Source organism: Jaculus jaculus, chromosome 17, assembly GCF_020740685.1.
Source record: "Jaculus jaculus isolate mJacJac1 chromosome 17, mJacJac1.mat.Y.cur, whole genome shotgun sequence".
Lineage (NCBI taxonomy): Eukaryota > Metazoa > Chordata > Mammalia > Rodentia > Dipodidae > Jaculus > Jaculus jaculus.
Genome location: NC_059118.1, coordinates 20,729,487 through 20,754,964, shown reverse-complemented (window position 1 = coordinate 20,754,964; position 25,478 = coordinate 20,729,487). Strand labels below are relative to the sequence as shown.

The 25,478-nt window shown below is 44.2% G+C and overlaps 1 pseudogene; it reads right to left on the bottom strand.

Moving 5' to 3' along the window:
* LOC101604002 overlaps positions 1–25,478 on the bottom strand; it is a 117,933-nt pseudogene that overhangs the window by 66,500 nt on the left and 25,955 nt on the right.

Genomic DNA, 25,478 nt, shown 5'->3' with positions numbered 1-25,478 from the left:
CAAGGCTCCATTCCCCAGAACCCACGTTAGCCAGATGCACAAGGGGGCACATGCGTCTGGAGCTCATTTGCTCAATCTCTCTCTCTCTCTATCTACCTCTTTCTCTCTCTCTGTCTGTCACTCTCAAATAAATAAATAAAAATGATTTAAAAATTATTCAAAAAGTTAATATGAACCGTCAGGAGAGACCATGGGAGAAGACAGCAGAAACAAGGGAAAAGAAAATCAGAACTACATCCATGGTAACTATTGGAATTATAATATATAGAATATAAAACTAGTATATTTATTATGTTTCTTAAAATAAATAAAAGAAATTGGTGCAGGGCATGGTGGTACACATCTTTAATCCCAGCACTCAGGAAGCAGAGGTAGGAAGAGCATCATGAGTTTGAGGCCACCTGCAACTACATAGGCCAGAGCCAGACCCTACCTTGAAAAAGCAAAAAACAGAGAGAGAGAGAGGCAAGGGCAGTGTGTGGGCAGGCAAGGTGGTCTGGAAATCTGCTCCTCTTTTTCAGATGGGAGCTTGACGTGAGGAGATAAACAACCCAGCGCACTCCACCCTGGCCCCAGCTGAAACCACAGAGGAACTGGGGGAATGAGCAAGAATGCTGCTCTCTTAGTTAAGCTGATATCAGCACAAGGACGATGGAGGAAGATACAAAAGACACTCAACAGCTACCAAACAAGAGATCCAGATGCTCCTAAGAGCCCATCACTGAAGTAGACTTAAAATGCTCCCAGCACGGCTCAGGGAATTTTGCGGAAGAGGGGGCAAAAGATCGTTAGAGCCACAAGTTGGATCATTTTGCACAGAGACATTGCCTCTCCCCCATAACTGACTGCTGCCCCATAAGGCATGATCCACAATTACCATGGGGTTGTCCTGCATCCCCAAAGAGGAAGGCCTCTTCAGAAAAGGGGTGGGGTGGGGGGAAAGGATGGTACCAACATGTGATGTTCACATACAAAATATGTCTATATCTAATATTCTTAAAATGAAAAAAAAGGGCTGGAGAGATGGCTTAGCAGTTAAGCGCTTGCCTGTGAAGCCTAAGGACCCCGGTTCGAGGCTCGGTTCCCCAGGTCCCACGTTAGCCAGATGCACATAGGGGCGCATGCGTCTGGAGTTCGTTTGCAGAGGCTGGAAGCCCTGGCGCGCCCATTCTCTCTCTCTCCCTCTATCTGTCTTTCTCTCTGTGTCTGTCACTCTCAAATAAATAAATAAATAAAAAAATTTTTAAAAAAATGAAAAAAAAAGAATGAAGGTGAGAACAATGAAAAAAGAGAGAGAGAGTTAGAGTGAGTTTGGTGCATTTGCAACCCCAATGTGATTGCTGGTACAAGATGCCCACTGTTGTGAGCCCATCAACACTTTGACATGGAGGACAGAGGAGGACAAAAGGAATCAGACAGGCTGGAGGGATGGCTTAGCGGTTAAGACACTTGCCTGCAAAGCCAAAGGACCCAGGTTTGATTCCCCAGGACCCACATAAGCCAGATGCACAAGGGGGCTCATGTGTCTGGAGTTCATTTGCAGGGGATGGAGGCCCTGGCATGCCCATTCTCTCTCTCTCTCTCTCTCTCTCATAAATAAATAAATAAATAAAAAGACATGTGTCTTAAAAAATGAATAAGACATCAAAACAGGTGAACAACTATCTGGAAAGAGAAGGGTGCCTAATAGAACAGGATGGGGCGGAGGAAAAAAGAAGGCAATGGGGTTTGAATATGATCAAATCTCAAAATGGTCATGTATCAAAGTTCTCATTTAAAGGAAAGAAGAAAGAAAGAGAGAGAAAGAAAAAAGAGGAAGGAAAGGAAAAGAAAAGAAACAACTGCTCTCGATTCGGCTAACTGATCCCCCCAGTGGTACGGGGCCCATAGCTGGAGCTGGGAAACAAGTCAGAAACATATCCAAACATAAGCCCGCTGTCCATTATCAAGCTACCACCAATCATGGGCTACAAGGGGGCCTACACCTATTACATTCTCTACTAAAAAAAAAAGTAAGGGTTATCTCATTTGTCTGGTACTAACTTTCTCTCCGTTGAAGAATCTGCTTCTCTTTTTCAGATAGATGTGGATCCTAAAGAGAGAGCCACCCCATCATACCTCAAAAGGGCCCCGGCTGAAACTGAGAATAATTGACGAAACAAGCAAGGGTGTTGTTTTCTTCGTGAACCGGATACCAGCACAAGGGTGAAGATCAACGCAGAGAAAAATCAACTCCTACCAAATCAGAGATCCAGAGACCCAGACCCCCAACACCTCATCACTGAAGCAGACCAAAAATGAACCCAACATGGCTCAGGGAAATTTCACGGAAGAGGGGCTGGAAAGAATGTCAGAGCCACATGTTGGGTCATGATATGCAGAGACATTTATCCTACCCATAACTGTGGGCTAACTCCACAATGCACGACCCATATACCTCAACAAGGAGGGGCCAAGGGGAGGGGGTAGGTCACGGATGAGCTTAATAATGGTCCAAACTGACTATATTTGCTGAGTACAAAACTAATTAATAAAAAAAATTAAGAAAAAGAGCAAAATAACAAAGAACTGGGCTGGAGAGCTGGCTCAGGGGTTGAAGGTGCTTGCTTGCAAATCCTGACTGCCCAGGTTCATTCTCCAGTGCCCTCGTAAACCAGATACATAGAGTGACGCATGTGCCTGGAGTTTGTTGGCAGTGTCAGGAGGCCCTGCTGCGCTCATACTGTCTTGCTCTCTGTCTGCCTCTCTCTAATAAATAAACAAATTTTAATAGCAAAAACTATTAAAAATAGCAGGCAGGTTTTTAAGAGAATCAAGGAAAACTTTTGAACCAAAAAATATAATAAGTGACACTTAAAAAGCCAACTGACCTGTGAAATAGTAACATTAAGCAGAAGTACAAATTAGTAAATTGGCAGCTGAATAAATTATATATAAGATATCCCAGGAAGTCAAATATGTATTTCATATACATGGTTTTCATATAAAAAAAAATTGGAGAGAGTCGGGCGTGGTGGCGCATGCCTTTAATCCCAGCACTCGGGAGGCAGAGGTAGGAGGATCACCGTGAGTTCAAGGCCACCCTGAGACTACAAAGTAAATTCCAGGTCAGCCTGAGCCAGAGCAAGACCCTACCTTGAAAAAAAAAAATTGGAGAGTCTAAGAGACTCACCAAAGACAGAATGAGTTCTCACAAATTTCTAATTAAACTTCCATAAGGAGGTAATAGAGAAAATGGGCGCTATCATTTGGTTTTTTTTTTTTTAATGTCCCTCTAAGGCTCAGTCCACATAGGACAGTACTGGGAGGTGCTGAAGACCTATAAGAGATAGGCCCTAGTGGGAAGTCCTAGACCACTAGAATTGTGCCCCTGAAAGGAGCCGTGGGACCTCAGCCCCTTCTGATCATGAGGTGTTCAGTTTACTCCACCACATGCTCCCCTTTGCCATCTCCTGATAACCCCTCCAGAGAGCTGAAAGCAAAGGCCCACCTGATCCTAGACCAGAATCTTTAAAACCATGAACCAAAATAAACCTTTTCCTTTATAAGTAAGTTATCTCAGGTATTTTACTATAGTGATGGAAAGCTAACATAGGACAAAAGATAAGAAAATTTTCAACTGGGGTCCTGAGGAAATGGCTTAGCAGTTAAGGCACTTGCCTGTGAAGCCTAAGGACCCACTTTGGATTCCCCAAAACCCATGTAAGCCAGACGCACATGTGTCTGGAGTTCTTGTGCAGTGGCTAGAGGTCCTGGCATGCCCATTCTCTTTCTCTCTCTCTCTCATAAATAAATTTTTTTAAATAGTTTTTAAGGGGCTAGAGAGATGGCTTAGCAGTTAAGGCACTTGCCTGCAAAGTCAGAGGACCCAGGTTCAATTCCCCAGGTCCCACGTTAGCCAGATGCACAAGGGGGGCACACGCATCTGGAATTTGTTTGCAGTGGCTGGAGGCTCTGGTGTGCCCATTCTCTCTCTCTCTCCCTCTCTCTCTCTCTCTCCCTCTCTCCCTCCCTCTCTCAAATAAATACAAATAAAATATTAAAAAATAGTTTTTTTTGAAAATTTCAGCTGGATATTTTAATAGGATTTGCTAAAATTTATAGAAGGTATAAGCAGATTCAAAAGCTTCACAAGTCCTAACCATAAAAATAAAAAGAAACCCACACCTAGAGACATGAATATTGAAACTGTCAAAAACTAACAACAAATGGAATTTTAAAACCAGCCTGATATACCTTTTTAAATATTGCATACAGGAAAATAATTATTTTGACAGAGAATGATGTAAGGCAAGAAGCCAGAAGACTAAGAAATTAAATTTTCAAAGTGCTGAGAGAAGATAAGTCTCAACCCAGAACTGTTTACTCTGTGAGCTATCTTTCAGGAAAATAAACCTGTAAAGTTAAGAGATTTCAGAGAAACAAAAGCCAAGAGCATTTGCAATTATCTAAGCGTCATTAGAAGAAATCCTACAAGTTGTGCCTTGGGCAAAAGCACAATCCTTTCATGTTCTTTTTCAAGACATCAACAACGTTAAAAGGAAGGCTTCCCTGATGCTAATAAGGCTAAGACAGCGTCAACCATAGAAAACCATATTAACAGCCACGTCTAATTGGTAGAATTTAACAGAAAGTAAGTTGGAACTCAATTAATAAATAGGCAGCATGGGAGAGGGTAGATTAAAGTTAAAGGTTCTTGTCTGGTTGGGTAAGGACAGATAACAGATGAGCTGTGAATACGGCTGAGTATGCATGATTTAAAATGTCTAGACTAATCAGAGAAAGTGCCAAGGATAAGTGTTTGCCAATCAAGCAGGAATACTCAAGATCCATCCTCAGACCCCAAGTAAAAAGCCAGCCCACTTGGAATCTGTGGCTGACTTCTGTTATCCCAGCACTCTGGTGAGATGGGAGATAGAGATGGGAGACTGGCAGCTCCCACTGACTGCAGCAAAAATAAATATTTTTTTTAATTTTAAAAAGAAAAAGAACTGGGGCTGGAGAGGTGGCTTAGCAGTTAAGACATTTGCCTGGAAAGCCAAAGGACCTCGGTTCAATTCCCCAGGACCCACGTTAGCCAGATGCACAAGGGGGTGCACGCATCTGGAGTTCATTTGCAGTGGCTGGAGGCCCTGGTGCGCCCATTCTCTCCCTCCCTCTCTCTCTCTCTCTCTCCCTCTCCCTATCCCTCTCCCTATCCCTATCCCTCTCCCTCACCCTCTCCCTCTTCTTCTCTCTCTCTCTCTGTGTCTACCTCTTTCCCTCTCACTCTCTCAAATAAATAAATAAATAAAATTTAAAAAAGAAAAAGAACTGATAGGGCAGGCATGGTGGCGCACACCTTTAATCCCAACACTTGGGAGGCAGAAGTAGAAGGATCACTATGAATCTGAGGCCACCCTGAGACTACATAATCAATTCCAGGACAGCCTAGGCTAGAGTGAGACCCTTCCTCAAAGAAAAAAAAAAAAAAAAAAAAAAACAAGAAGAACAAGAGGAGGAGGTGGTGGAGGAAGAAGAAGGGGAAACATTTCCCACTGGGTGTCAGATACTGAAAACGGACCTTTTAGCTGGGCATGGTGGGCCACACCTGTAACCCTAGTAACCAGGAGTATGATGCAGGAGCATCAAAACTTGGGGCGAGCCTGAACTATACTGTGAGACCCTGTCTCAATAAATAACTAATTTGGAGCTTAGTGGTTAAGGTGCTTGCCTGCAAAGCCTAAGGATCCATGTTTGACTCTCCATATCCCACATAAGCCAGATACACAAAGGTGAGGCAAATGCAAGGCCTCACATGCCCACTAGGTGGCACAAGTGTCTGGAGTTCAATTGTGGTGGCTGAGGCCGGAGCACACCAATTCTCTCCCTCTGTCTCTCTCTCTCTCTAAAATTAAAATAAATAAATAAATAATTTGTTATTGGCATTTTTTTTTTACTTTAAAACTCTCGTGAATATGCCTGGATTAACATGTATAAGGTAAACTTGAAAGAGTTTAAGGAGAAACTAAATGATTATTATGTAAATGTGTGCACATTTTAGGAGACCTAAGGGGAAAAAGGAACTGAAAACTCAAAACTAACAGTGATAAAAGTTAAAATTTTTTAAAGGATAGAGAGATGCCTTGGTGGTTAAGATGCTTGCCTGCAAAGCCTAATGACCTGGGTTCAATTCCCCAGGACCCACATAAAGCCAAATGCACAAAAGAGGCGCATGTACCTGGAGTTCATTTGCAGTGGCTAGAGGTCCTGGCACACCCATTCTTTCTGTCTATCTTCTTTCCCTTTCTCTCTCTCTCTTTCTCTCTCTCTCTTCTTGTAAATAAATTAATTAATTAAAATATAAAACATAATTTAAGCCACGTGTAGTGGCATATGCCTTTAATCCCAGCACTCAGGAGGCAGAGGTAGAGGTATTGCTGTGAGTTTGAGGCCAGCCTGAGACTACATAGGGAATTCCAGGTCAGCCTGGGCTATATCTAGACCCTACCTTGGAGAAAAACAAATTTAAAAGGTAGGGGAAGCCAAGGTAAGGTGTTGGGCTGGAAGCTGCCTCTGTGCAACCTGGGGAAAGATGGCAGTCAGGACAAGAAAACATAGACTCAAGGACTGGGCAGATAGTGCAGTGGTTAAAGGTGTTTGCTTGCAAAGTCTGTGGTCCAGGTTCCATTCCCCAGCACCCACATTAAGCTGCACATAAAACGTGGTACATGTTGCTCCCACACTACATAAGCTACAACCCCATTGGCATACCTGCAACCCTACTGGGAATTATCCCAACGGAATGGGGGCAAAGACAAGGGAAAAGAGGGTTCCAACACATGATGGATGTATCTATAGGAAACATCTTGTTAACAACAATAATAATAATAATAAACATTTTTAAAATGGTTATTTTAAAAGTCACAATTTTTTTAAAAAGTGGTACATGTGTCTTGTCCATTGGCAGAGACAAGAGACCATGGTGTGCCCATTCACACATACACACACACGTGTGTGTGTGTGTGTGTGTGTGTGTACTCACACACAAGCAAATAAATTTTTTCTACTTTTTTATTGACAACGTCCATAAATATAAACAATACACCAGGATCGTCATCCCTTCCCACCGCCCAACCTTTTCCCTCCCCCAAATCTCCCTTCACTGACTCCCTTCTTGTCAACTAGTCTCTCTTCTTTTTTGATGTCCTCATTTCAAATAAATTTTTTTTAAAAACAGAAAATACAGACTCAATTCCAATGGGATAAACTGGAAGTGCTTCAGAAATTTGCAAAGGTAATAATTAGACACCTGAAAAGTGTAGAGAAAATGACAGGTAATGAACCAAACAGAAGCAAGCCAAGCTTAGCCCAGCTCCAGCTGTGTGATTGCCCAGTGAGGAGAGAGGGGGCTAGAGAAAGCCTCTTGCCAGAGGTAAGGCAGGCACCTGGTGAAAAAAGCCTGGCAGCTCGGCCCTCTGGACAAGCCAAAGTCTGCAAATTCAGCTGTGGGTTTTGGTGAGACGGTGATTCCCCCAGTTGGAGAGGAATACCATTTTGTCACTAAGGACTTGTACGGCAGTGGCTGGGGTGGCTTCTTAAGAGGGAACCTACTATTTAGAACTGAGCTAGCAGGGCTGGAGACATGGCTTAGTGGTTAAGGCACTAGCCTTGGAAGACTACGAACTCATGTTCAAATCTCCAGGCCCCACATAAGCCAGATGCACAATGACGCAAAGAGCGCAATGTTGCAAGTGTGCACAAGGGGGCGCAAGAGTCCAGAGCTCATTTGCAGCAGCTGAAGGCCCTGGTGCACCCATATTCATTCTCTCTCTCTCTCTCTCTCTTTCTCGCTCAAATAAATTTTAAAAAAACTATATTGGGGCTGGAGAGATGGCTTAGCGGTTAAGCGCTTGCCTGTGAAGCCTAAGGACCCCGGTTCGAGGCTCGGTTCCCCAGGTCCCACGTTAGCCAGATGCACAAGGGGGCACACGCGTCTGGAGTTCGTTTGCAGAAGCTGGAAGCCCTGGCGCGCCCATTCTCTCTCTCTCCCTCTATCTGTCTTTCTCTCTGTGTCTGTCACTCTCAAATAAATAAATAAATAAATATTTAAAAAAAAAAAAAAAGAATAGTTAAAAAAAAAAACCATATTGTATACTAAAACTGAGCTGGTAGCCTGAGAACAAGGAATGATCCAGAGTCAGGAAGCCTGAACTTAACCGGCCATAGAAATGTCCCTGAAAGGGAAGCGTGCAGGGCAGGAAGGCCGACACTGAGGAGGGAAGCGCGGGCTGCCGGAGGCCCAGCTCGACGGTGGTAGGCGGGGAGTTAGACGTGAGCTGACCAAGGAAAACTGCAGCCGTGTTTCGGTAGCTAACTCTCCTGATCGGGCAGGGAGTTTGACATGAGAAAGCCAAGGAAACTGCAGCTGTATGTTGATGCTGTGTCTCCTGGCCGAATGCCCCTTTGTGGTAAAGCATCCTTAAAGCTGCAGATAGCTTCATCCCCACACCATCAGAAGCTAAGGTTCCGGGGCACTTTCCCAATTGCCACGCAGACACCCTAGCAGAGGGTCAGCACCATCAGAAGACCCGCACACTATTATGATATCCTTTAGAGTGTGATTTTGACCCCACCTGTGGGCTTCTCTAGAGGATCATGGGAAGAAATGTTTTAATATTTTATTATTTATTTATTTATTTGACAGAGAAAGGGGGAGAGAAAGAAAATGGGCACACCAGGGCCTCCGGCCACTGCAAACGAACTCCAGAAGTGTGCGCCCCCTTGTGCATCTGGCTAATGTGGGTTCTGGGGAATTGAACCTGGGTCCTTTGGCTTTGCAGACAAATGCCTTAACTGCTAAGCCATCTCTCCATCCCCCCCCCCCACCATTCTCTGCTTTCTTAATAAGCTTCTATCTACAGGGCTAGAGAGATGGTTAAGAGGCTAAATTGCTTGCTTGCTTGCAAAGCCTGCAAGCCCAGGTTCAATACCCCAGCATCCACATACAGCCCGCTCTGAAGTGGCACATGTGTCTGTGATCCCAACATGCCAATGACAATGGGAGATGGAAACAAGAGAGTTCAAAGCTCACAGGCCAGCAGTCTGATGTGTGTGTGCAGTATGGCAATTCATTTGCAGCAGCAAGAGACCCTGTCTCAAGTAAGGTGGAGGACAGGCACACCATGACACCATGGCATGCACACCTGTATACACATAACAAGAGAAAGAAAGAAAGAAAGAAAGAAAGAAAGAAAGAAAGAAAGGAAGGAAGGAAGGAAGGAAGGAAGGAAGGAAGGAAGGAAGGAAGGAAGGAAGGAAGGAAGGAAGGAAGGGGGAGGGAGGGGAAAGAAGAGAAAGAAAGAAAGAAAGAAAGAGAGAGAGAGAGAGGGAGGGAGGGAGGGAGGGAGGGAGGGAGGGAGGGAGGGAGAAAGATAGGAACAGAAGGTAGGGAAGAAGGGAGGAAGGAAAGAGAGAGAGGGAGGGAAGAAGAGAAGGGAAGAAAACTGAATAAATCAACTTCTGCTTAAACTGACTTGAGTTCTTTCCTTCAAGAAGCAAGCACTGAGGGGAACCGTTCACCTGGTAAGAGGTCAAGCAGCAAGGACCAGAGAGAGAAAGGTAATATTGCTCCTGACCACTGACACAATTACGCCAGGGCCTCCGGCCACTGCAAACGCACTCCAGACACAGGTGCCCCCTCGTGCATCTGGTTTACATGTGTACTGAGGAATCAAACCCGAGCCCTCAGGCTTCTCAGGCAAGCACCTTAACCGCTAAGCCATCTCTCCAGCCCTCTTATTATCTTTTAAATCAGGTTTTTATATTTTATTCCCTTTTTTACATTTACTTGATGTTATTTTCAAACGTTTTCACTACTGGGAAATATTCTTTCTTTCTTTCTTTCTTTTTTCTGATCTGTGGCTCACTTTTTCTTCTCCACCAAAGCATTCTCCACTCACATCAATGAAAGGGCCATCATCCACCCAGAAGACTGCAAACACAGGAGAGGGTGTGCTGGGAGAGGAGCGCTCACTATTCACTTCGGGTGGGACTGGAAACTGGTGCAGCCACTACGGAAATCATCATGGAGGTGCCTCGGAACACGAAAGATATACCTACTGTATACCTCCGCTACACCATTCCTGCGTCTATCCCCAACAGATTTGAACGTCCACGCTCAGGGCCACTCTCGTCACGATAGGCAAGTTGCAGAGCCAACTGAGAGGTCCACTGACGGACAGATGGACAAAGAAATGCACTGCATATACACATGATGAAATTTTACTCTGCTGTTAAGAAAAATGAAACTCGCCGGGAGTGGTGGCGCACGCCTTTAATCCCAGCACTCGGGAGGCAGAGATAGGAGGATCACCATGAGTTCGAGATCACCCTGAGACTCCATAGTGAATTCCAGGTCAGCCTGGGCTAGAGTGAGACCTTACCTTGAAAAAGAACAAAAAAAAAAAATAATAATACACTGTCGTTTGCCATAAAATAGATGGAACTGAAGAACATTATGATAAATGAAATAAACCAGTCACAAAAATAAAACAATATTACATGTTATCTCTCATATGCAGAAATTGTTTTTAAAAAAAAATTGGGTGGGAACAATGGCTCAGCAGTTAAAGGTGCTTGCTTGCAAAGCCTGGTGGCCCAGGTTCAATTCCCCAGTACCCACGTGAGGCCAGACACACAAAGTGGTGCATGCATCTGGAGTTTGCAGCTGCAAGAAGCCCTGATGGACCCATAGTTTTACAAACTTTCTCTCCTTCTCGCTCTCTCTCTCTCTCTCAGTCTCTCTCTCACAAATAAATAAATATATTTTTAAGAGTCGACCTGAATTTACTGGTTACTAGAGACTGGGAAGGTAATGGGAGAAATTAAAGAAAGTGGAGGCTGGACTTCATATGTACCATATGTACACATTAAAATATGATACATAACTCCACTAATAGGTAAAATTAATGAGCATACATTTTTAAAAAGGGGGGCTTGAGAGATGGCTTAATAGTTAAGGCACTTACCTGCAAAGCCAAAGGACCCAGGTTCAATTTCCCAGGACCCATGTAAGATGCACAAGGTGGCACATGTGTCTGGAGTTCCTTTGCAGTGGCTAAAGGCCCTGGCATGCCCATTCTCTCCCTCTCCCTCTCTCTCTCTGCCTCTCTCTGCTTCTTTTTCTCTCAAATGAAAAATAAAAAGAATTGAGGACTGGCAATACAGCTCAGTGGTAGAGCATTTGCCTAGCTTGCATGAAGCCCTAGGTTCAATTTCCAGTACTCAAAACAAAATAGAAAGTAAGAAAAAGAGAAAAAGAATCAGGCTTGATGAGATTTTTAAATCTTTGATTCATTTAGAAAGTCATTACCTAGTTTGAAGAAAATATAATTATTAGATCAAAAGAAAGATGTCAGGGGCTGGAGAGATGGCTTAGCGGTTAAGGTCTTTGCCTGCAAAATCAAAGGATCCCAGTTTGACTCTCCAGGACCCACGTAAGCCAGATGCACAAGGAGGTGCACACATCTGGAGTTCATTTGCAGTGGCTGGAGGTCCTGGCATGCCCATTCTCTCTCTGCCTCTTTCCCTCCCTCCCTTCCTCCTCCTCCCCCCCCTCATATATAAATAAAAATGAAGTTTAAAAAAAAATAAAAAAAGAAAGATGTCTTTCATCTCCAGCAAATATAATGAGTTTTACTGCCCTCACCCTTTGCCTGTGACCCAGGCAAAAAAGAGCACCTGGCAACCCTTTAAGTTGTAGGGTGTAGTCGTTTGAATGTCTGTTCCCCCATTGACTCAGATGTTAAAATTAAACTTGTAACTTGGCTCTCCAGTCACCTGGCTGGAGGAGGTGTCACTGAGGGTAGATCCTGGAGTCCAGCCCTAAAGTGTCACTGGGAACAAACCTGCATTCTAGTCCAAAGGTGTACAGAGAGGTGAGAGCTCCGGCTGGGTCCTTGCTGGCTGCTTTCTGACGCTTGCCAGCTGGTGGTGGTGGCGCTCTGTGTTTGGATTTATGAATGGAAGCCAGCTTCTGCTGCCGTTGATGGAACTTCCTCGGGATCTGTAAGCTTGAAATAAATCCCTTCCTCGCATATAAACACTCTCCAGTTGGATGTCCATCCCAGTATTGTGAAGCTGTCTACTATACAGAGGGGCCTGGGACCAGCCACTTATTTTCGTAATGATCCTATTTTTTTTTCAGACAAAAATGATAATACGCTAGCTAGCAAACACGTAAGGACTTCTGAAGCGAGCAAGACAAAAAAGGCTCATAAGAGAGTTCTGAAACTCATTTCTGTCACCCATTTGCCCTGCTACTTGAGGCACCTGCCCCAGAGCTAGAATTGCTCAGGAGTGCCCAGAGTCAAGCCCAGCCTCCCGGAAGCTACACCCAGGTGTGATGGCTTCTTATTCAGGCCCTGACCCATAAGCCCAGGTGGATCCCACAAGGCGGGGGCCGGGGATACTTCTGACTTCTGTCTTCTTTCTGGCTCCTGGGCTGTTCATCTCCCAGCATCTCAGGTTTTGTCCTCCTTCCCACCCTTAGCTGCTGCCAGGGTGGGAAAGGATATTTTCATTTTCCCCTAGGCCCATGGACTTTTATGTGGGCCCTTACACCACATGGGTTCATCCATCCTCCCTCCTTTGGTCCACAGACTCTCCCTCATCCCTCCTGAGTTCTGAATAAAAAAAAAAAAAAAAAACGTCTATGGAGCTAAATAGAGCACTCTCAAAGGAAGAAATACAAATGGCATATAAGCATCTAAAGAAAGTTGTCACTAGTCATCAGGGAAATGCAGATTAAAACCACATTGAGATTCCATCTCACTTCTGTCAGATTGGCCACCATCATGAAAACAAATGATCATAAATGTTGGCGGGGATGTGGAAAAAGAGGAAGCCTTCTACACTGTTAGTGGGAATGCAATCTGGTCCAGCCATTGTGGAAATCAGTGTGGAGGTTCCTAAAACAGCTAAAGATTGATCTATCATATGACCCAGCTATAGCGCTCCTAGGCATATATCCTAAGGACTCATCTCATTTCCTTAGAAGTACATGCTCAACCATGTTTATTGCTGCTCAATTTATAATAGCTGGGAAATGGAACCAGCCTAGATGTCCCTCAACTGATGAGTGGATAATGAAGATGTGGCACATTTATACAATGGAGTTCTACTCAGTGGTAAAGAAAAATGAAGTTATGAAATTTGCAGAAAAATGGATAGATCTGGAAAGGATTATACTAAGTGAGGCAACCCAGACCCAGAAAGCCAAGCGCCACATGTTCTCCGTCATATGTGGATGATTGGGCTTCTGCATGAGAAGGAAAAAACTCAGTACCAGAGGCCAGTAAGTTAAAAAGGAGACATAAAGGGAAGAGAAAGGAAGGGAGGAGGGTACTTAATAGGCTGGTATTGTGTAGATGTAAGTGGAATGATTGAGATGGGGCGGGGATATGGTGGAGAACGGAATTTCAAAAGGGTAAGTGGGGGGTGGGAGGGAGGGTATTACCATGGGATATTTTTTATAATCATGGAAAATGTTAATAAAAATTGAGGAAAAAAATAAAGAAAAAAAATGTAATGATTCAATAATTATTCCTCTAAGTTTGTTTTCTCCAATTCCTTGGTTGAAACAGACATGAGCTCAGATATGGGGTTTGTGTTTGAACCCCCCCCCCATAATAAACCCCTGTCACACTACTAGGAACATTGGGACAAATCCATTGAAAGAATGACTCATTAATACATTTAGAACTTGGTTAATATATTTGGGGAAACTCTCTTTAAAACTTTCATGTTGCAGATAATTTTTTTTTCAGTCATGTTAAAGGATATTCTCCAGTCCTGGAAGAGACACTGAAGACAAACATTCAAAAAGGGTCCTACCAAACCAGAGATCCAGAGACACAGAGGCTCCCAAGACCTCAGCACTGAAGTAGACCTAAAGACGAACCCAACATGGTTCAGGGAAATTCGCGGAAGAAGGGGCGGAAAGGTTGTCAGAGCCACAAGTTGGGACATTATGCACAGAGACGTTGCCTCTTCCCCATAGCTGATGGCTTCCCCCACAACACAAGACCCACATTCCCCAATGAGTTGGGGGGCCCTTCAGAGGGGGGAAGACAGGGAGGAGGCTAACGATGGTACCTCCATGGCTGTTTACACACTGAGTATGTACATAATTAATAAAGAAAAAAAGGGTGTTTCATCCATATGTCTTCATCCCATGAAAGTCCAGTGTTCTCAAACCCACCTTCCAGCACCCTCAACTCTTTTCTAGAGGATTGTTTTTCTTTATTAAACTTTTATTTATTTAGTTAGTTAGTTAGTTAAGAGAGAATGGGCAGGCCAGGGCCCCCAGCCACTGCGAACAAACTCCAGATGTGTGTGCCCCCTTGTGCAGCTGGCTAACGTGGGTCCTGGAGAATCGAACCTGAGCCCTTTGGCTTTGCAGGCAAACACCTTAACCGCTAAGCCATCTCTCCAGCCCAAGGATTTTTTTTTCTTTTTAACCAGGACCAGGGCCTGTTCTACCCACGTGCAAGATAGGTCAAAAGTGCTATGGGAGTAATGCCTCCAGGGAATAGCCCTCCAGCTCCTGCCTGATGGGACTTGGAACAAGAGCCCTCCAGCCCCCTCATCTCTGAGTGGGTAGCACTGACGTTAATACTCAAGGCTGGCCCCCAGAGTTCCCCCGACAGCACTGAGCTGTGTACCTGCCCGCAGTGCAAATCTGACAGGGTGCCTTTTGCAGGTCGCTTTCCTTCTTTCTCTCTCTTACATCATTGCCCCGGCCCTGCTGTTTGCTGGGATCACCGTCCAGAAAACTGCAGACTTTACTTCCTGGCAGAACTGCAGTGTGAAGAGCTAACGCTCCACAGCCGTGCAGAAGAATGGAGACTGCTCTCCAGCTCAAGGGATGACAGCGAGGGGGAAGGAGTCCCACAGGCTGAGATCATACTCTTACCTGAGGCCTCCTCATACCTGCGCATCCCTCCTCTCCTCCGAGTCCAGGAAGACTCCAAAGGCCTCTTTTTCCCTGGGAATAAAGACACACTGGAAGGCGGTCTTATAAGCAATTGTCTCCATCACCACCCATGCCTGTCACGGTGACTAAACTGTGGCCTGGTCCTCATGGTTAGACATCTTCAAATATCTGATCAGATTGCCTGGAAGGTAATCAAATTGTTCATTCGTCAGTTGGCCCAAATGAAGACCTAAATCGCTGAAACCATTTTTATTTTTTGCATTTTTAAATTTTTTTATTTATTTACTTGACAGAGAGAAAGAGGGAAAGAGAGAGAGAGAATGGACATGCCAGGGCCTCCAGCCACTGCAAATGAACTCCAGATGCATGCACCACCTTGTGCATCTGGCTAACGTGGGTCCTGGGGAATTGAACCTGGGTCCTTAGGCTTTGCAGGCAAGCGCCTTAACCGCTAAGCCATCCCTCCAGCCTCATATCATATTTTTAACCAGTTCAGTCAAACTACATAGGTAAAACCTCAGAATTCAAGTAAAACAAGTGGATCTGAATATTTCCTTCAGGCAGCCATGACTAGGTGGATGGTGGGTTTCTCACGGGTTCATGAAGAATTAAAACGTGTTTAACTTTCTTCAGTCAAGTACTTCCCATTCCTGAGTATGGCACATTCATCGCCTCCTCTCCTGAGCAACTTTTTCTTTTCTTTTCTTTTTAGATTTTTTTAATTTTATTTATTTATTTACTTATTTGAGAGAGAGAGGCAGATAGAGACAGAAAGAATGAGAGAATGGGCAGGCCAGGGCCTCTACCCTTTGCAAAAGAACTCCAGATGCATACACCACCTTGTGCATCTGGCTTACATGGGTCCTGGGGAATCAAACTGTGGTCCTTTGACTTTGCAGGCAAGCGCCTTAACCACTAAGCCATCTCTCCAGCCCTAGAGCAGTTTTTTCTATTGATACCTTTGAATTGTTCCTGTAGTACCCTGGCAGTATGTGGAGGATCAAACTTAACATGCATGGTGGGCGAGGGGAGGCTTGGAGCGTAAGAGTGCTTGCCACACAAGCATGAGGGCATGACAGGGTCTGATTCACACTGAGCTCAATTCCCCAACACCTAGGTAAACAGCTGTGTATGACCGTGCATGCCTGTAACCCCAGATCTGTGAGGCATGGAGGCTAGAGAATCACTGCGGCTCCCCTGGACTGCCAGTCTGACCAACAAGGCGGCAGCTCTGAATTTAGTGGCAGATGTTCTCCTCTGACCTCCACACATCGCACGTGCACACGGTGTGATCACACCTGCACACACACCACACCACAAAAAGAAATGTTGAAACGTTTTAGATATTTGAGACTAAAGGAAATATATTAAAATTAACTTCACCTGTTTCTTTTTTTTTTTCTTTAAGGTTCTACTATAAAATGTAAAATTATAAATGTCCTCTCCATGATATTTCTATATCTGTTGCAAAGAGCTCTGTGCAGTATCTTGGTTTTTTTGGAAGTTAGAAAGCTGGGCATAATGGCATATGCTTTTAATCCCAGCACTCTGGAAGCAGAGTTGTAGGAGCATCGCTGTGAGTTCAAGGCCAGCCTCAGATTACATAGTGAATTCCAGGGAAGCCTGGACTAGAGCAAGACCCTACCTAAAAAATAAATAAATAGGGCTGGAGAGATGGCTTAGCAGTTAAGCGCTTGCCTGTGAAGCCTAAGGACCCCGGTTCGAGGCTCGGTTCCCCAGGTCCCACGTTAGCCAGATGCACAAGGGGGTGCACACGTCTGGAGTTCGTTTGCAGAGGCTGGAAGCCCTGGCGCGCCCATTCTCTCTCCCTCTATCTGTCTTTCTCTCTGTGTCTGTCGCTCTCGCTCTCAAATAAATAAATAAATAAATAAAAAGTAAAAAAAAAAAAACAAACAGAGGTGGGGAACAAAGCCATCGTCTGCAGCTAGACAAGGCCTGACTTGTCCCAATTGTCTGAGATCAGAATCAGTGGTGCTAAATGGGCTGGAGGAACTTTCTGGAATTCTCCTAACTCCAGCTCACTAGCACTTAAAGGATTTTAAGGACATCCTAAAACATAACAAAAATTTCAAAGGAACATTTTCACTACTTCTAAATAAAATACCAAGAATTCACACACTTCATGTTCCTGAAGATTTCTAACAGCTGAGGCTATCATTACTGAAGGAAAATAGAGAACTCGAGCAAATCCTCCGTGAACGCCATCAAAGACGTGGATTGGGTTACATAAGTCTCCGCGGTGACATTTTTCTTTAATTTCTGCTTATCTTCCAAGCTCAGACAGTTAACTATTCAGGAAAGACAAGAGGAGCAAAGAAGGCATTCATATTTGTATACACAGTGGACACAGGAGGGTTCCTGGCCCTCCTTTGAGAAGGTCACAGACTTACAACTATTTTCCCAGCTATACTTACATGCTAATTCTCTCACTCTTACTCCTTCCCAAGTACAGGGTAGAGTTAAGAGGCCACATAGCAATGCTGTCCCAGCAAGCCAAATACAAAAGCCACTATGCAAATTCAGCTGTCCTCTACTTAGCCAAATATGTAGAACACGGTCATTTTATGCTAATTTTGTTTGTAAAATACATTCATTTTTCATAAAGGAATATGTCCACCACTACTTACATAAGATCTACACAATAGGAGGGGAAAATGCACACACCAAAATAGTAAAGAGAGTTGGAAAGAAGGAAGGATTCAGTGGAAGGGAACTTGAGAGGGGCAAAGTGGGGAGTCGTGGGAGGAAATTATGATCATGGTATATTGTCTATATTTATGGAAGTTGTCAACAAAAAAGTTGTGAAAAATAAATGTGTCATTTATGTTAACACAGTAGGTTGGTCATTTTGAAATAAGTAACTAATTTAAAATCCTCTGTTTTAATTTGTAATGTAGTAGAAATACTTAATAAAATCAAGTATTGCTAGAGCTGGAGAGATGGCTTAGCGGTTAAGGTACTAGCCTGCAAAGCGGAAGGACCCAGGCTCGATGTCCCCAGGACCCACGTAAGCCAGCTGCACAATGTGGCGCATGCTTCTGGACCTCGTTTGCAGCGGCTGAAGGTCCCACTTTGCCTATCTGCCCCTTTCTCTCCCAAACATAAATAAAATAATTTTTTTTAAAAAATAAGTATTGCTAATATTTGACCCATTTTAACAAGGGAAAATAAGATTGAGTAAGTGGGAGCTTGGCATGGTGGCTCATGGCATTTGGGGAAAGCTGAAGCAAGAGGATGGCCATGAATTCAAGGCCAGCCTGGGGTGTTGAGAGAGTTCTAGGTCAGCCTGGGCTATCTATGGAGTGAGAACCCATCTCAAAAAAAAACAGCTACAAAGCCGGGCGTGGTGGCGCACGCCTTTAATCCCAGCACTCGGGAGGCAGAGGTGGGAGGATCGCCGTGAGTTCGAGGCCACCCTGAGAATACATAGTAAATTCCAAGTCAGCCTAGACTAGATCAAAACCCTACCTCGAAAAAACAAAAAACAAAAAGAAAAAGAAACAGCTACAAACGGGGGGGGGGGGCAGAGGGGGGGAGGAGGAACAGCCAGAAAAGAAAGAAGAGAGAGGCAGGGAAGAGAGGGGAGGAGAGGAAGGGAGAGAATGGTAAGGTGCAAAGAGGGAAGGGGAGAGGGTAAGGAAGGGAAAGGAAAAAAAGGAAAGTAAGGGAAGGGGAAGGAGAAGAGGCAGAGTGAAGGGAAAGAAAAGGGAAGTAGCTTTGGTGCTTACGTGTCTTCACTTTCACCAGGATGGCCAGGTAACCCATCGGAACCCCGCTCGCCCTGAGAAGATAAGAGATTAAAAGGCGGTAACTTGAGCCTGGCATGGCGGCTGCACAACTTTAACCCCAGCACTTGGGAGGGAGGCTGAGGGGGCGGATCGCCTGCCATGAGTTCTAGGCCATCCTGAGATGACATAGTGACTTCCAGGTCAGCCTGGGCGAGAGCAAGACCTTACCTCAGGGCGGGAAAAAAAAAAAGAGAGAGATGGCTCAGCAGTTAAAAGTGCTTACTTGCAAAGCCTGATGTCTTGGGTTTGATTCCGCAGTACCCCATGTAAAGCCAGATGCATAGAGTTGGTACATGCATCTGGAGTTTATTTGCAGTGGCCAGAGGCCCTGGAGTGCCCACACATTCCTCTTTCTCTCTCTCCCCCATGCATGCATACATGCATACATACATACATACATACATACATACATCATATATCATACAATTTTTTACTTTTATATTTATTTATTTGTTTATTTATTTGACAGAGAAAGAGGGAGAGAGAATGGGCACACCACAACCTCCAGCCACTGCAAATGAACTCCAGACGCATGTGCCCCTTTTTGCATCTGGCTAACGTTGAGTCCTGGGGAATCAAACCTGGGTCTCTTGGCTTTGCAGGCAAATGCTTTAAACCACTAAGCAATCCCTCCAGCTGCATCACACAATTTTTTAAAAAATAAAAATTGGTAACTTGGAATCTAAATTCTTCATTTGTCAAATTCATGTGAACTTTTTTAAATTTTTTATTAATAGGTAGCTTTGTCTCATTGAGTCAAGATTTTATTGAGAATCCACTAGATATTGGAAAGGATACATACAAATAAATACTCCTGATCTGTGTGAGAGGAAAAGGTGAGAGAATCTTTTCAGTTCATCAGCCCATGGTGATTTTTTTATAAAATACTTTTCAAGCCATCTATTGTGAAAATTCCAACCAAGACTGGTTTTTAGTTCAGAGGTCAAGGAAAAAACTGTTATTCGAATGCGGATCTTTGACCTCGTTTCAAAAAATACCACTAAACAAAGGTGTCTCCCACATTACCCATGAGATATGGTTTATTTCTATGACTCAGCTGTTTAGTCTTTTTTTTTTTAATTTCATTTCTAAACAAACTACATCCGCCTAAGGAGTTTGGCTTTGCCATCTTATAAGTAGATTTATTCATTCAGCCTAAAACTCACCACAAAAAAAAAAAAAAGATCTGTGATACATGCTTATTGGTAAAATGAAACACAACCAGCCACTGCTTATAACGAACAGCACAAGCAGAGAAGCCAGGAACTTCCAGGCCTCCATCGCCGGCCTTGGAGCCATCATGGCCCCTGAATCGCCAAGCACATAGGAAGGAATCCTAAAACGTGATCTTTCAGACTCCCCAATCTAATATTCAAGAACAAGAGAGGGAGAAACCTATGGCGAAGGTATAACTTCAAAATTTATTAGTCAAAAGGTCATCGTAGGGCTGGAAGGATGGCTTAGCTGTTAAGCCGTTTGCCTGTGAAGTCACAGGACCCAGGTTCGATTCCCCAGGACCTATGTAAGCCAGATGCACAGGGTGGCGCGTGCATCTGGAGCTTGTTTCCAGCGGATGGAGGCCCTGGCACACCCATTTTTCTCTGTGTGTGTGTGTGTGTCTCTCTCTCTCTCCCTTTGTCTTTAAAATAAATAAATAATGTTTTTTAAATGTTAGAGAGCCAGGCATGGTGGTGCACGCCTTTAATCCCAGCAGTTGGGAGGCACAGGTAGGAGGATCGCCATGAGTTCGAGGCCATCCTGCGACTGCATAGTGAATTCCAGGTCAGCCTGAGCTACAGTGAGACCCTACCTTGTAAAAACAAAACAAAAGTTAGATAGAAAGGAAAGAAATATTTGCTAACTCAAAGAAAGAAAACATTGAACAAGTGAAAATTTGGTAGATAAGTGCAAAGTTCTGGGCAGAGGTGTGACTTGTGACTTTGTCAAATAAACATTAAGTGGAAGACTTCGGGTCAGGTAAGCATAGAGGTCTAAATCTCAAATACCTCTTGGTAACTTTGTAGCTTGGGGAAAGTGATATCACTTCTTGGAACTTCAATTTCACATGTGTAAGATGATAACCTCAAATGGTTTATATGGGGGTAAAAGTTAAAGAGGTTTGTTGAAGCCCACCAACATTTTGACATAGAAGACAGAGGAGGTTTAAAATAAGAAGGAGGAGGAGGAGGAGGAGGAAGGGGCTGGGAGGCAGAGGTAAGAGGATCACTGTCAGATCAAGGCCAGCCCCGGACTAGAGTGAGTTCCAGGTCAGTATGGACTAGAGTGAGACCCTGCCTTGAAAATAAAAAAATAAATAAAAATAAAAAGAACAGGAGGAGGAGATGAAAAGGAGGAAGAATGAGACATCAAAATAGAAGGCCTAAGAATCATATCCAGATAACAATTCTGCTTCCCATTGCCAAGCCCCCACTAATCTTGGGCTATAAGAGGGTCTACACCCTTTAAATTCTCTCTGAATTAATAATGGTTATCCTATTTAAAATATTTATTTTTATTTATTTATTAGAGACAGAGAGAGGGAGGGAGAGAGACATACTGAGAGTGAGAGAGAATGGGTGCACCAGGGCCTCCAGCCACTGCAAACGAACTCCAGACACATACGCCACCTTGTGCATCTATCTGGCTTACATGGGACCTGGAGAATTGAACCTGGGTCCTTAGGCTTTGCAGGCAAACGCGTGAACTGCTAAGCCATCTCTCCAGCCCTGGTTATCCTATTTAACCAGTGCTGACTTCACCATCCTTTGGAGAATCGGTTTCTCTTTTTCAGACGGGAGCTGGCCCTGAGGAGATGAACAACCCAGCGCACTTCACCCCGGCCTCAGCTGAAGCCACAGGGAATTGGGGAAATGAGCAAGAGTGCTGCTTTCTCAGTGAACTTGATTTCAGCACAAGAATGAAGGAGACAGACGCGAAGGACACGCAACACCTACCAAACCAGAGATCCAGAGGCTCCTAAGTGCCCATCACTGAAGTAGACTTAAAATGCTCCCAGCATGGCTCAGGGAATTTTGTGGAAGAGGGGGCAGAAAGATCGTTAGAGCCACAAGTTGGGACATTTTGCACAGAGACATTGCCTCTCCCCCATAACTGACTGCTGCCCCCATAATGCATGACCCACAATCTCCATGGGGTTGACCTGCATCCCCAACAAGGAGGGCCTCTTCAGAAAAGAGGCAGGGAAGAGGAAAAAGATGCTACCAACATGTGTTGTTATTATACTAAATATGTCCATATTTAATTAAAAAAAATAAAAAAGAGATGACACCACAAAAATAAAAATAAAAAGACTACTTGGAATAAGGAGGAGGTTCAGTGGAATGGGGATAGAATAGGGGAACAAAAAAAGGATAATGGGAGGGGATTCTAATCAAATTAAAGTATGTTTATATATTAAAATATTCAATACAAATTTTATTGCAGGGCTGGAGAGATGGCTCAGCAGGTAAGGCGCTTGCCTGTAAAGCCTAATGATCTGGGTTCAATTCCCCAGTACCCACTTAAGCCAGATCCACAATGGGGCACAAGCATCTGGAGTTCATTTGCAGGCTTGAGAGACCCTGGTGTGTCCATATGCTCTTTTTCTCTCTCTCTCCTTACAAATAAATAAATAAAATATTTTTTATTTATATGGCAAAAACATGTATTCACTGGCCAGGTGTGGTGGCACATGCCTTTAATCCCAGCACTCGGAAGGCAGAGGTAGGAGAATCACTGTGAGTTCGAGGCCACCCTGAGACTACATAGTGAATTCCAGGTCAGCCTGAGCTAGAGTGAGACCCTACCTCAAACCCCCCCCCCCCACAAAAACAAGTATTCACTGTACAGACAAAATTGCCTCACCATTTTAAGTCATTACAATTACAGGGACAAATGTTAATTACAAAGTTATTACAAGTTGCTTCCACAGGACACTTGGGAGGGACGGCAAGGTGATGCTCAAAGGTTGTCCGTATGCAAATCCTCCGCCAAATCCCAGCTCCGGGAGTTTCTGCAATCTATGCACAACTCCCAGGCCGTTAGGAGTCCAGAGAAAAGTAAGGGAGGAAGGAGGAAGGGAGAAGGAACAGGAGAGATGGAAGGAAAGAAAGGGGAGAAGAAAGAGGAAATGCAGAAAATACATGATATCAATCTCACATTTCCTTAAAAATACGAGGGAATTTTTCGGATTTGCACAGCCCTGTACTTTGTTCTTTTTACATATTCATTTGTTACTTTAGTACACATCCACTTTTATTTCAATATTTCAACTTCCCCTTTCCTCTGGAGGTGAGAGGGGGAAGGATTTGAATTGACTGAAAATGTCACTTAAAGGAGGTGGTTCAGAACATTTAAAGGCACTTGTTTGCGAAGCCTGCTACCCCAGATTGAATTCCCCAGCCACCTATGTAAAGTCAGAGGCAAAATGTGGCACAAGCGTTTGGCATTCTGTGTGCAGGGGCAAGAGACCCTGGATACCCATACACACACACATGCAAATAAATAAACGAATTTTAAAATATCCTTCAAAACTTGGCTTATGGGCTGGAGAGATGGCTTAGCAGTTAAGGCACTTGCCTGCTAAGCCTAAGGACCCAGGTTCAATTCTCCAGGTTCCACATAAGCCAGATGCAGATGGTACATGCATCTGGAGTTCATTTGCAGTGGCTAGAGGCCCTAGTGTGCCAATTCTCTCCCTCCCTCTCTCTCTCTCTCTCTCTCTCTCTCTCTCTCTCTCTCTCTCTCTCTCTCCCTCTGTCTGTCTCTAATAAATAAATAAAAATAAATCTTGTTCAAAGTTGTCTTATGTGGGCTGGAGAGATAGCTTAGCAGTTAAGGCATTTGCCTGTGAAGCCTAAGGACCCAGGTTTGATTCCCCCAGTACCCACAGAAGCCAGATGCACATAGTGGTGCATGCATCTGGAGTTGGTTTGCAGTGGATGAAGACCCTGGCAAGCCCATTCTCTCCCTCTCTCTCTTTCTCTCTCTCTCTGTCTACCTGCCTCTCTCCCTCTCTTTCAAACTGGATAAATAAATAAAAATTTTTAAATTCTAGGAAAAAAATTGTCTTATGTATCTTTATCAATGCAAAAAAAATCAGTGTTGTTGATGGGGAGAAGAGAGCGATGGGATGAATGAAGGAAGGAAAAATTAAATGTCAGTTATCTCTGGGGTATACAGCTCAGGTGCAGCAGGACCAGGAGAAGGGGCTTGAGGACAGAATGTGCTAGTCTTCAACTGGTATTAAAGACAACAGCTTTAAGGTGTTGATTAGAAAAATAACATCCAGGGCTGGAGAGATGGCTTAGCGGTTAAGCGCTTGCCTGTGAAGCCTAAGGACCCCGGTTCGAGGCTCGATTCCCCAGGACCCACGTTAGCCAGATGCACAAGGGGCACACACGTCTGGAGTTTGTTTGCAGTGGCCAGAGGCCCTGGCGCGCCCATTCTCTCTCTCTCTCTCTTTCTGTCTCTCTGAAATAAATAAATAAACAAAAAAATTTAAAAAAAAAAGAAAAAGAAAAATAACATCCAGGAGCCAGGTGTGGTAGCGCACGCCTTTAATCCCAGCACTTGGGAGGCAGAGGTAGGAGGATTGCCTTGAGTTCAAGGCCACCCTGAGACTACATAGTGAATTCCAGGTCAGCCTGGGCTAGAGCAAAAACCTATGTCAAAAAACCAAAAACGAAAAAAGAAAAGAAAAATAACAGCCAGGCTGGAGAGATGGCTTAGCATTTAAGGCATTTACCTGTGAAGCCTAAGGACCCAGGTTCTATCCCCCAGGTCCCACGTGAACCAGATGCACAAGGTGTCACATGTGTCTGGAGTTGGTTTGCAGGGGCTAGGGGCCCTGGTGAGCCCATTCTCTCTATATATATATCTGCCTCTTTCTCTCTCTAGCTGTCTCTTTCTCTAAAAAATAAAACAATTTTTAAAATGAGCCAACTCAACACAATGAGTGGCCATATCGGAAGAGTCTTAAAGCACCCTCCAAGTTGTCTTTGGGGAGAATTTATACATGGAAGGATTTGGATCCCTGAACCATATTAGCAATTTGAGGCCAGAGCTTTATCCTTTCAGCCTTCCTGGTTTTATTCAACACAGAGTCTCTAAGGCTTAAGAAAGACATGTTGAAGCCAAGCATGGTGGCACAAGCCTTTTATCCCAGCACTCAGGAGGCAGAAGTAGGAAGATCGCTGTAAGTTCAAGGCCAGCCTGAGAGTACATAGTGAATTCCAGGTCAGCCTGGGGTACAGTGAGACCCTACCTAAAAACAAAAAATAAAATAAAATAAAAAAACAAGGGCTGGAGAGATGGTTTAGTGGTTAAGATCCTTGCCTGTGAAGCCTTTAAAGAACCCAGACTCGATTCCCCAGGGCCCACACAGGCCAGCCAGCTGCACAAAGTAGCACATGCATCTGGATTTTGTTTGCAGTAGCTAGAGGCCCTGGTGTGCCCATTCTCTCTATATATCTGCCTCTTTCTCTGTCTGTCTGTCTCAAATAAAAAAAATAATTTTTAAAAAACAAAACAGGCTGGAAAGATAACCTGCAAAGCCTAAGGACCCAGGTTCAACTCTCCAGGTCGCACATAAGCCAGACACACAGGTCACACACGTGTGCAAGGTTGCACATGTGCAAAAGGCACACACATCTGGAGTTTGATTGCAGTGGCTGGAGGCCCTAGTGCACCAA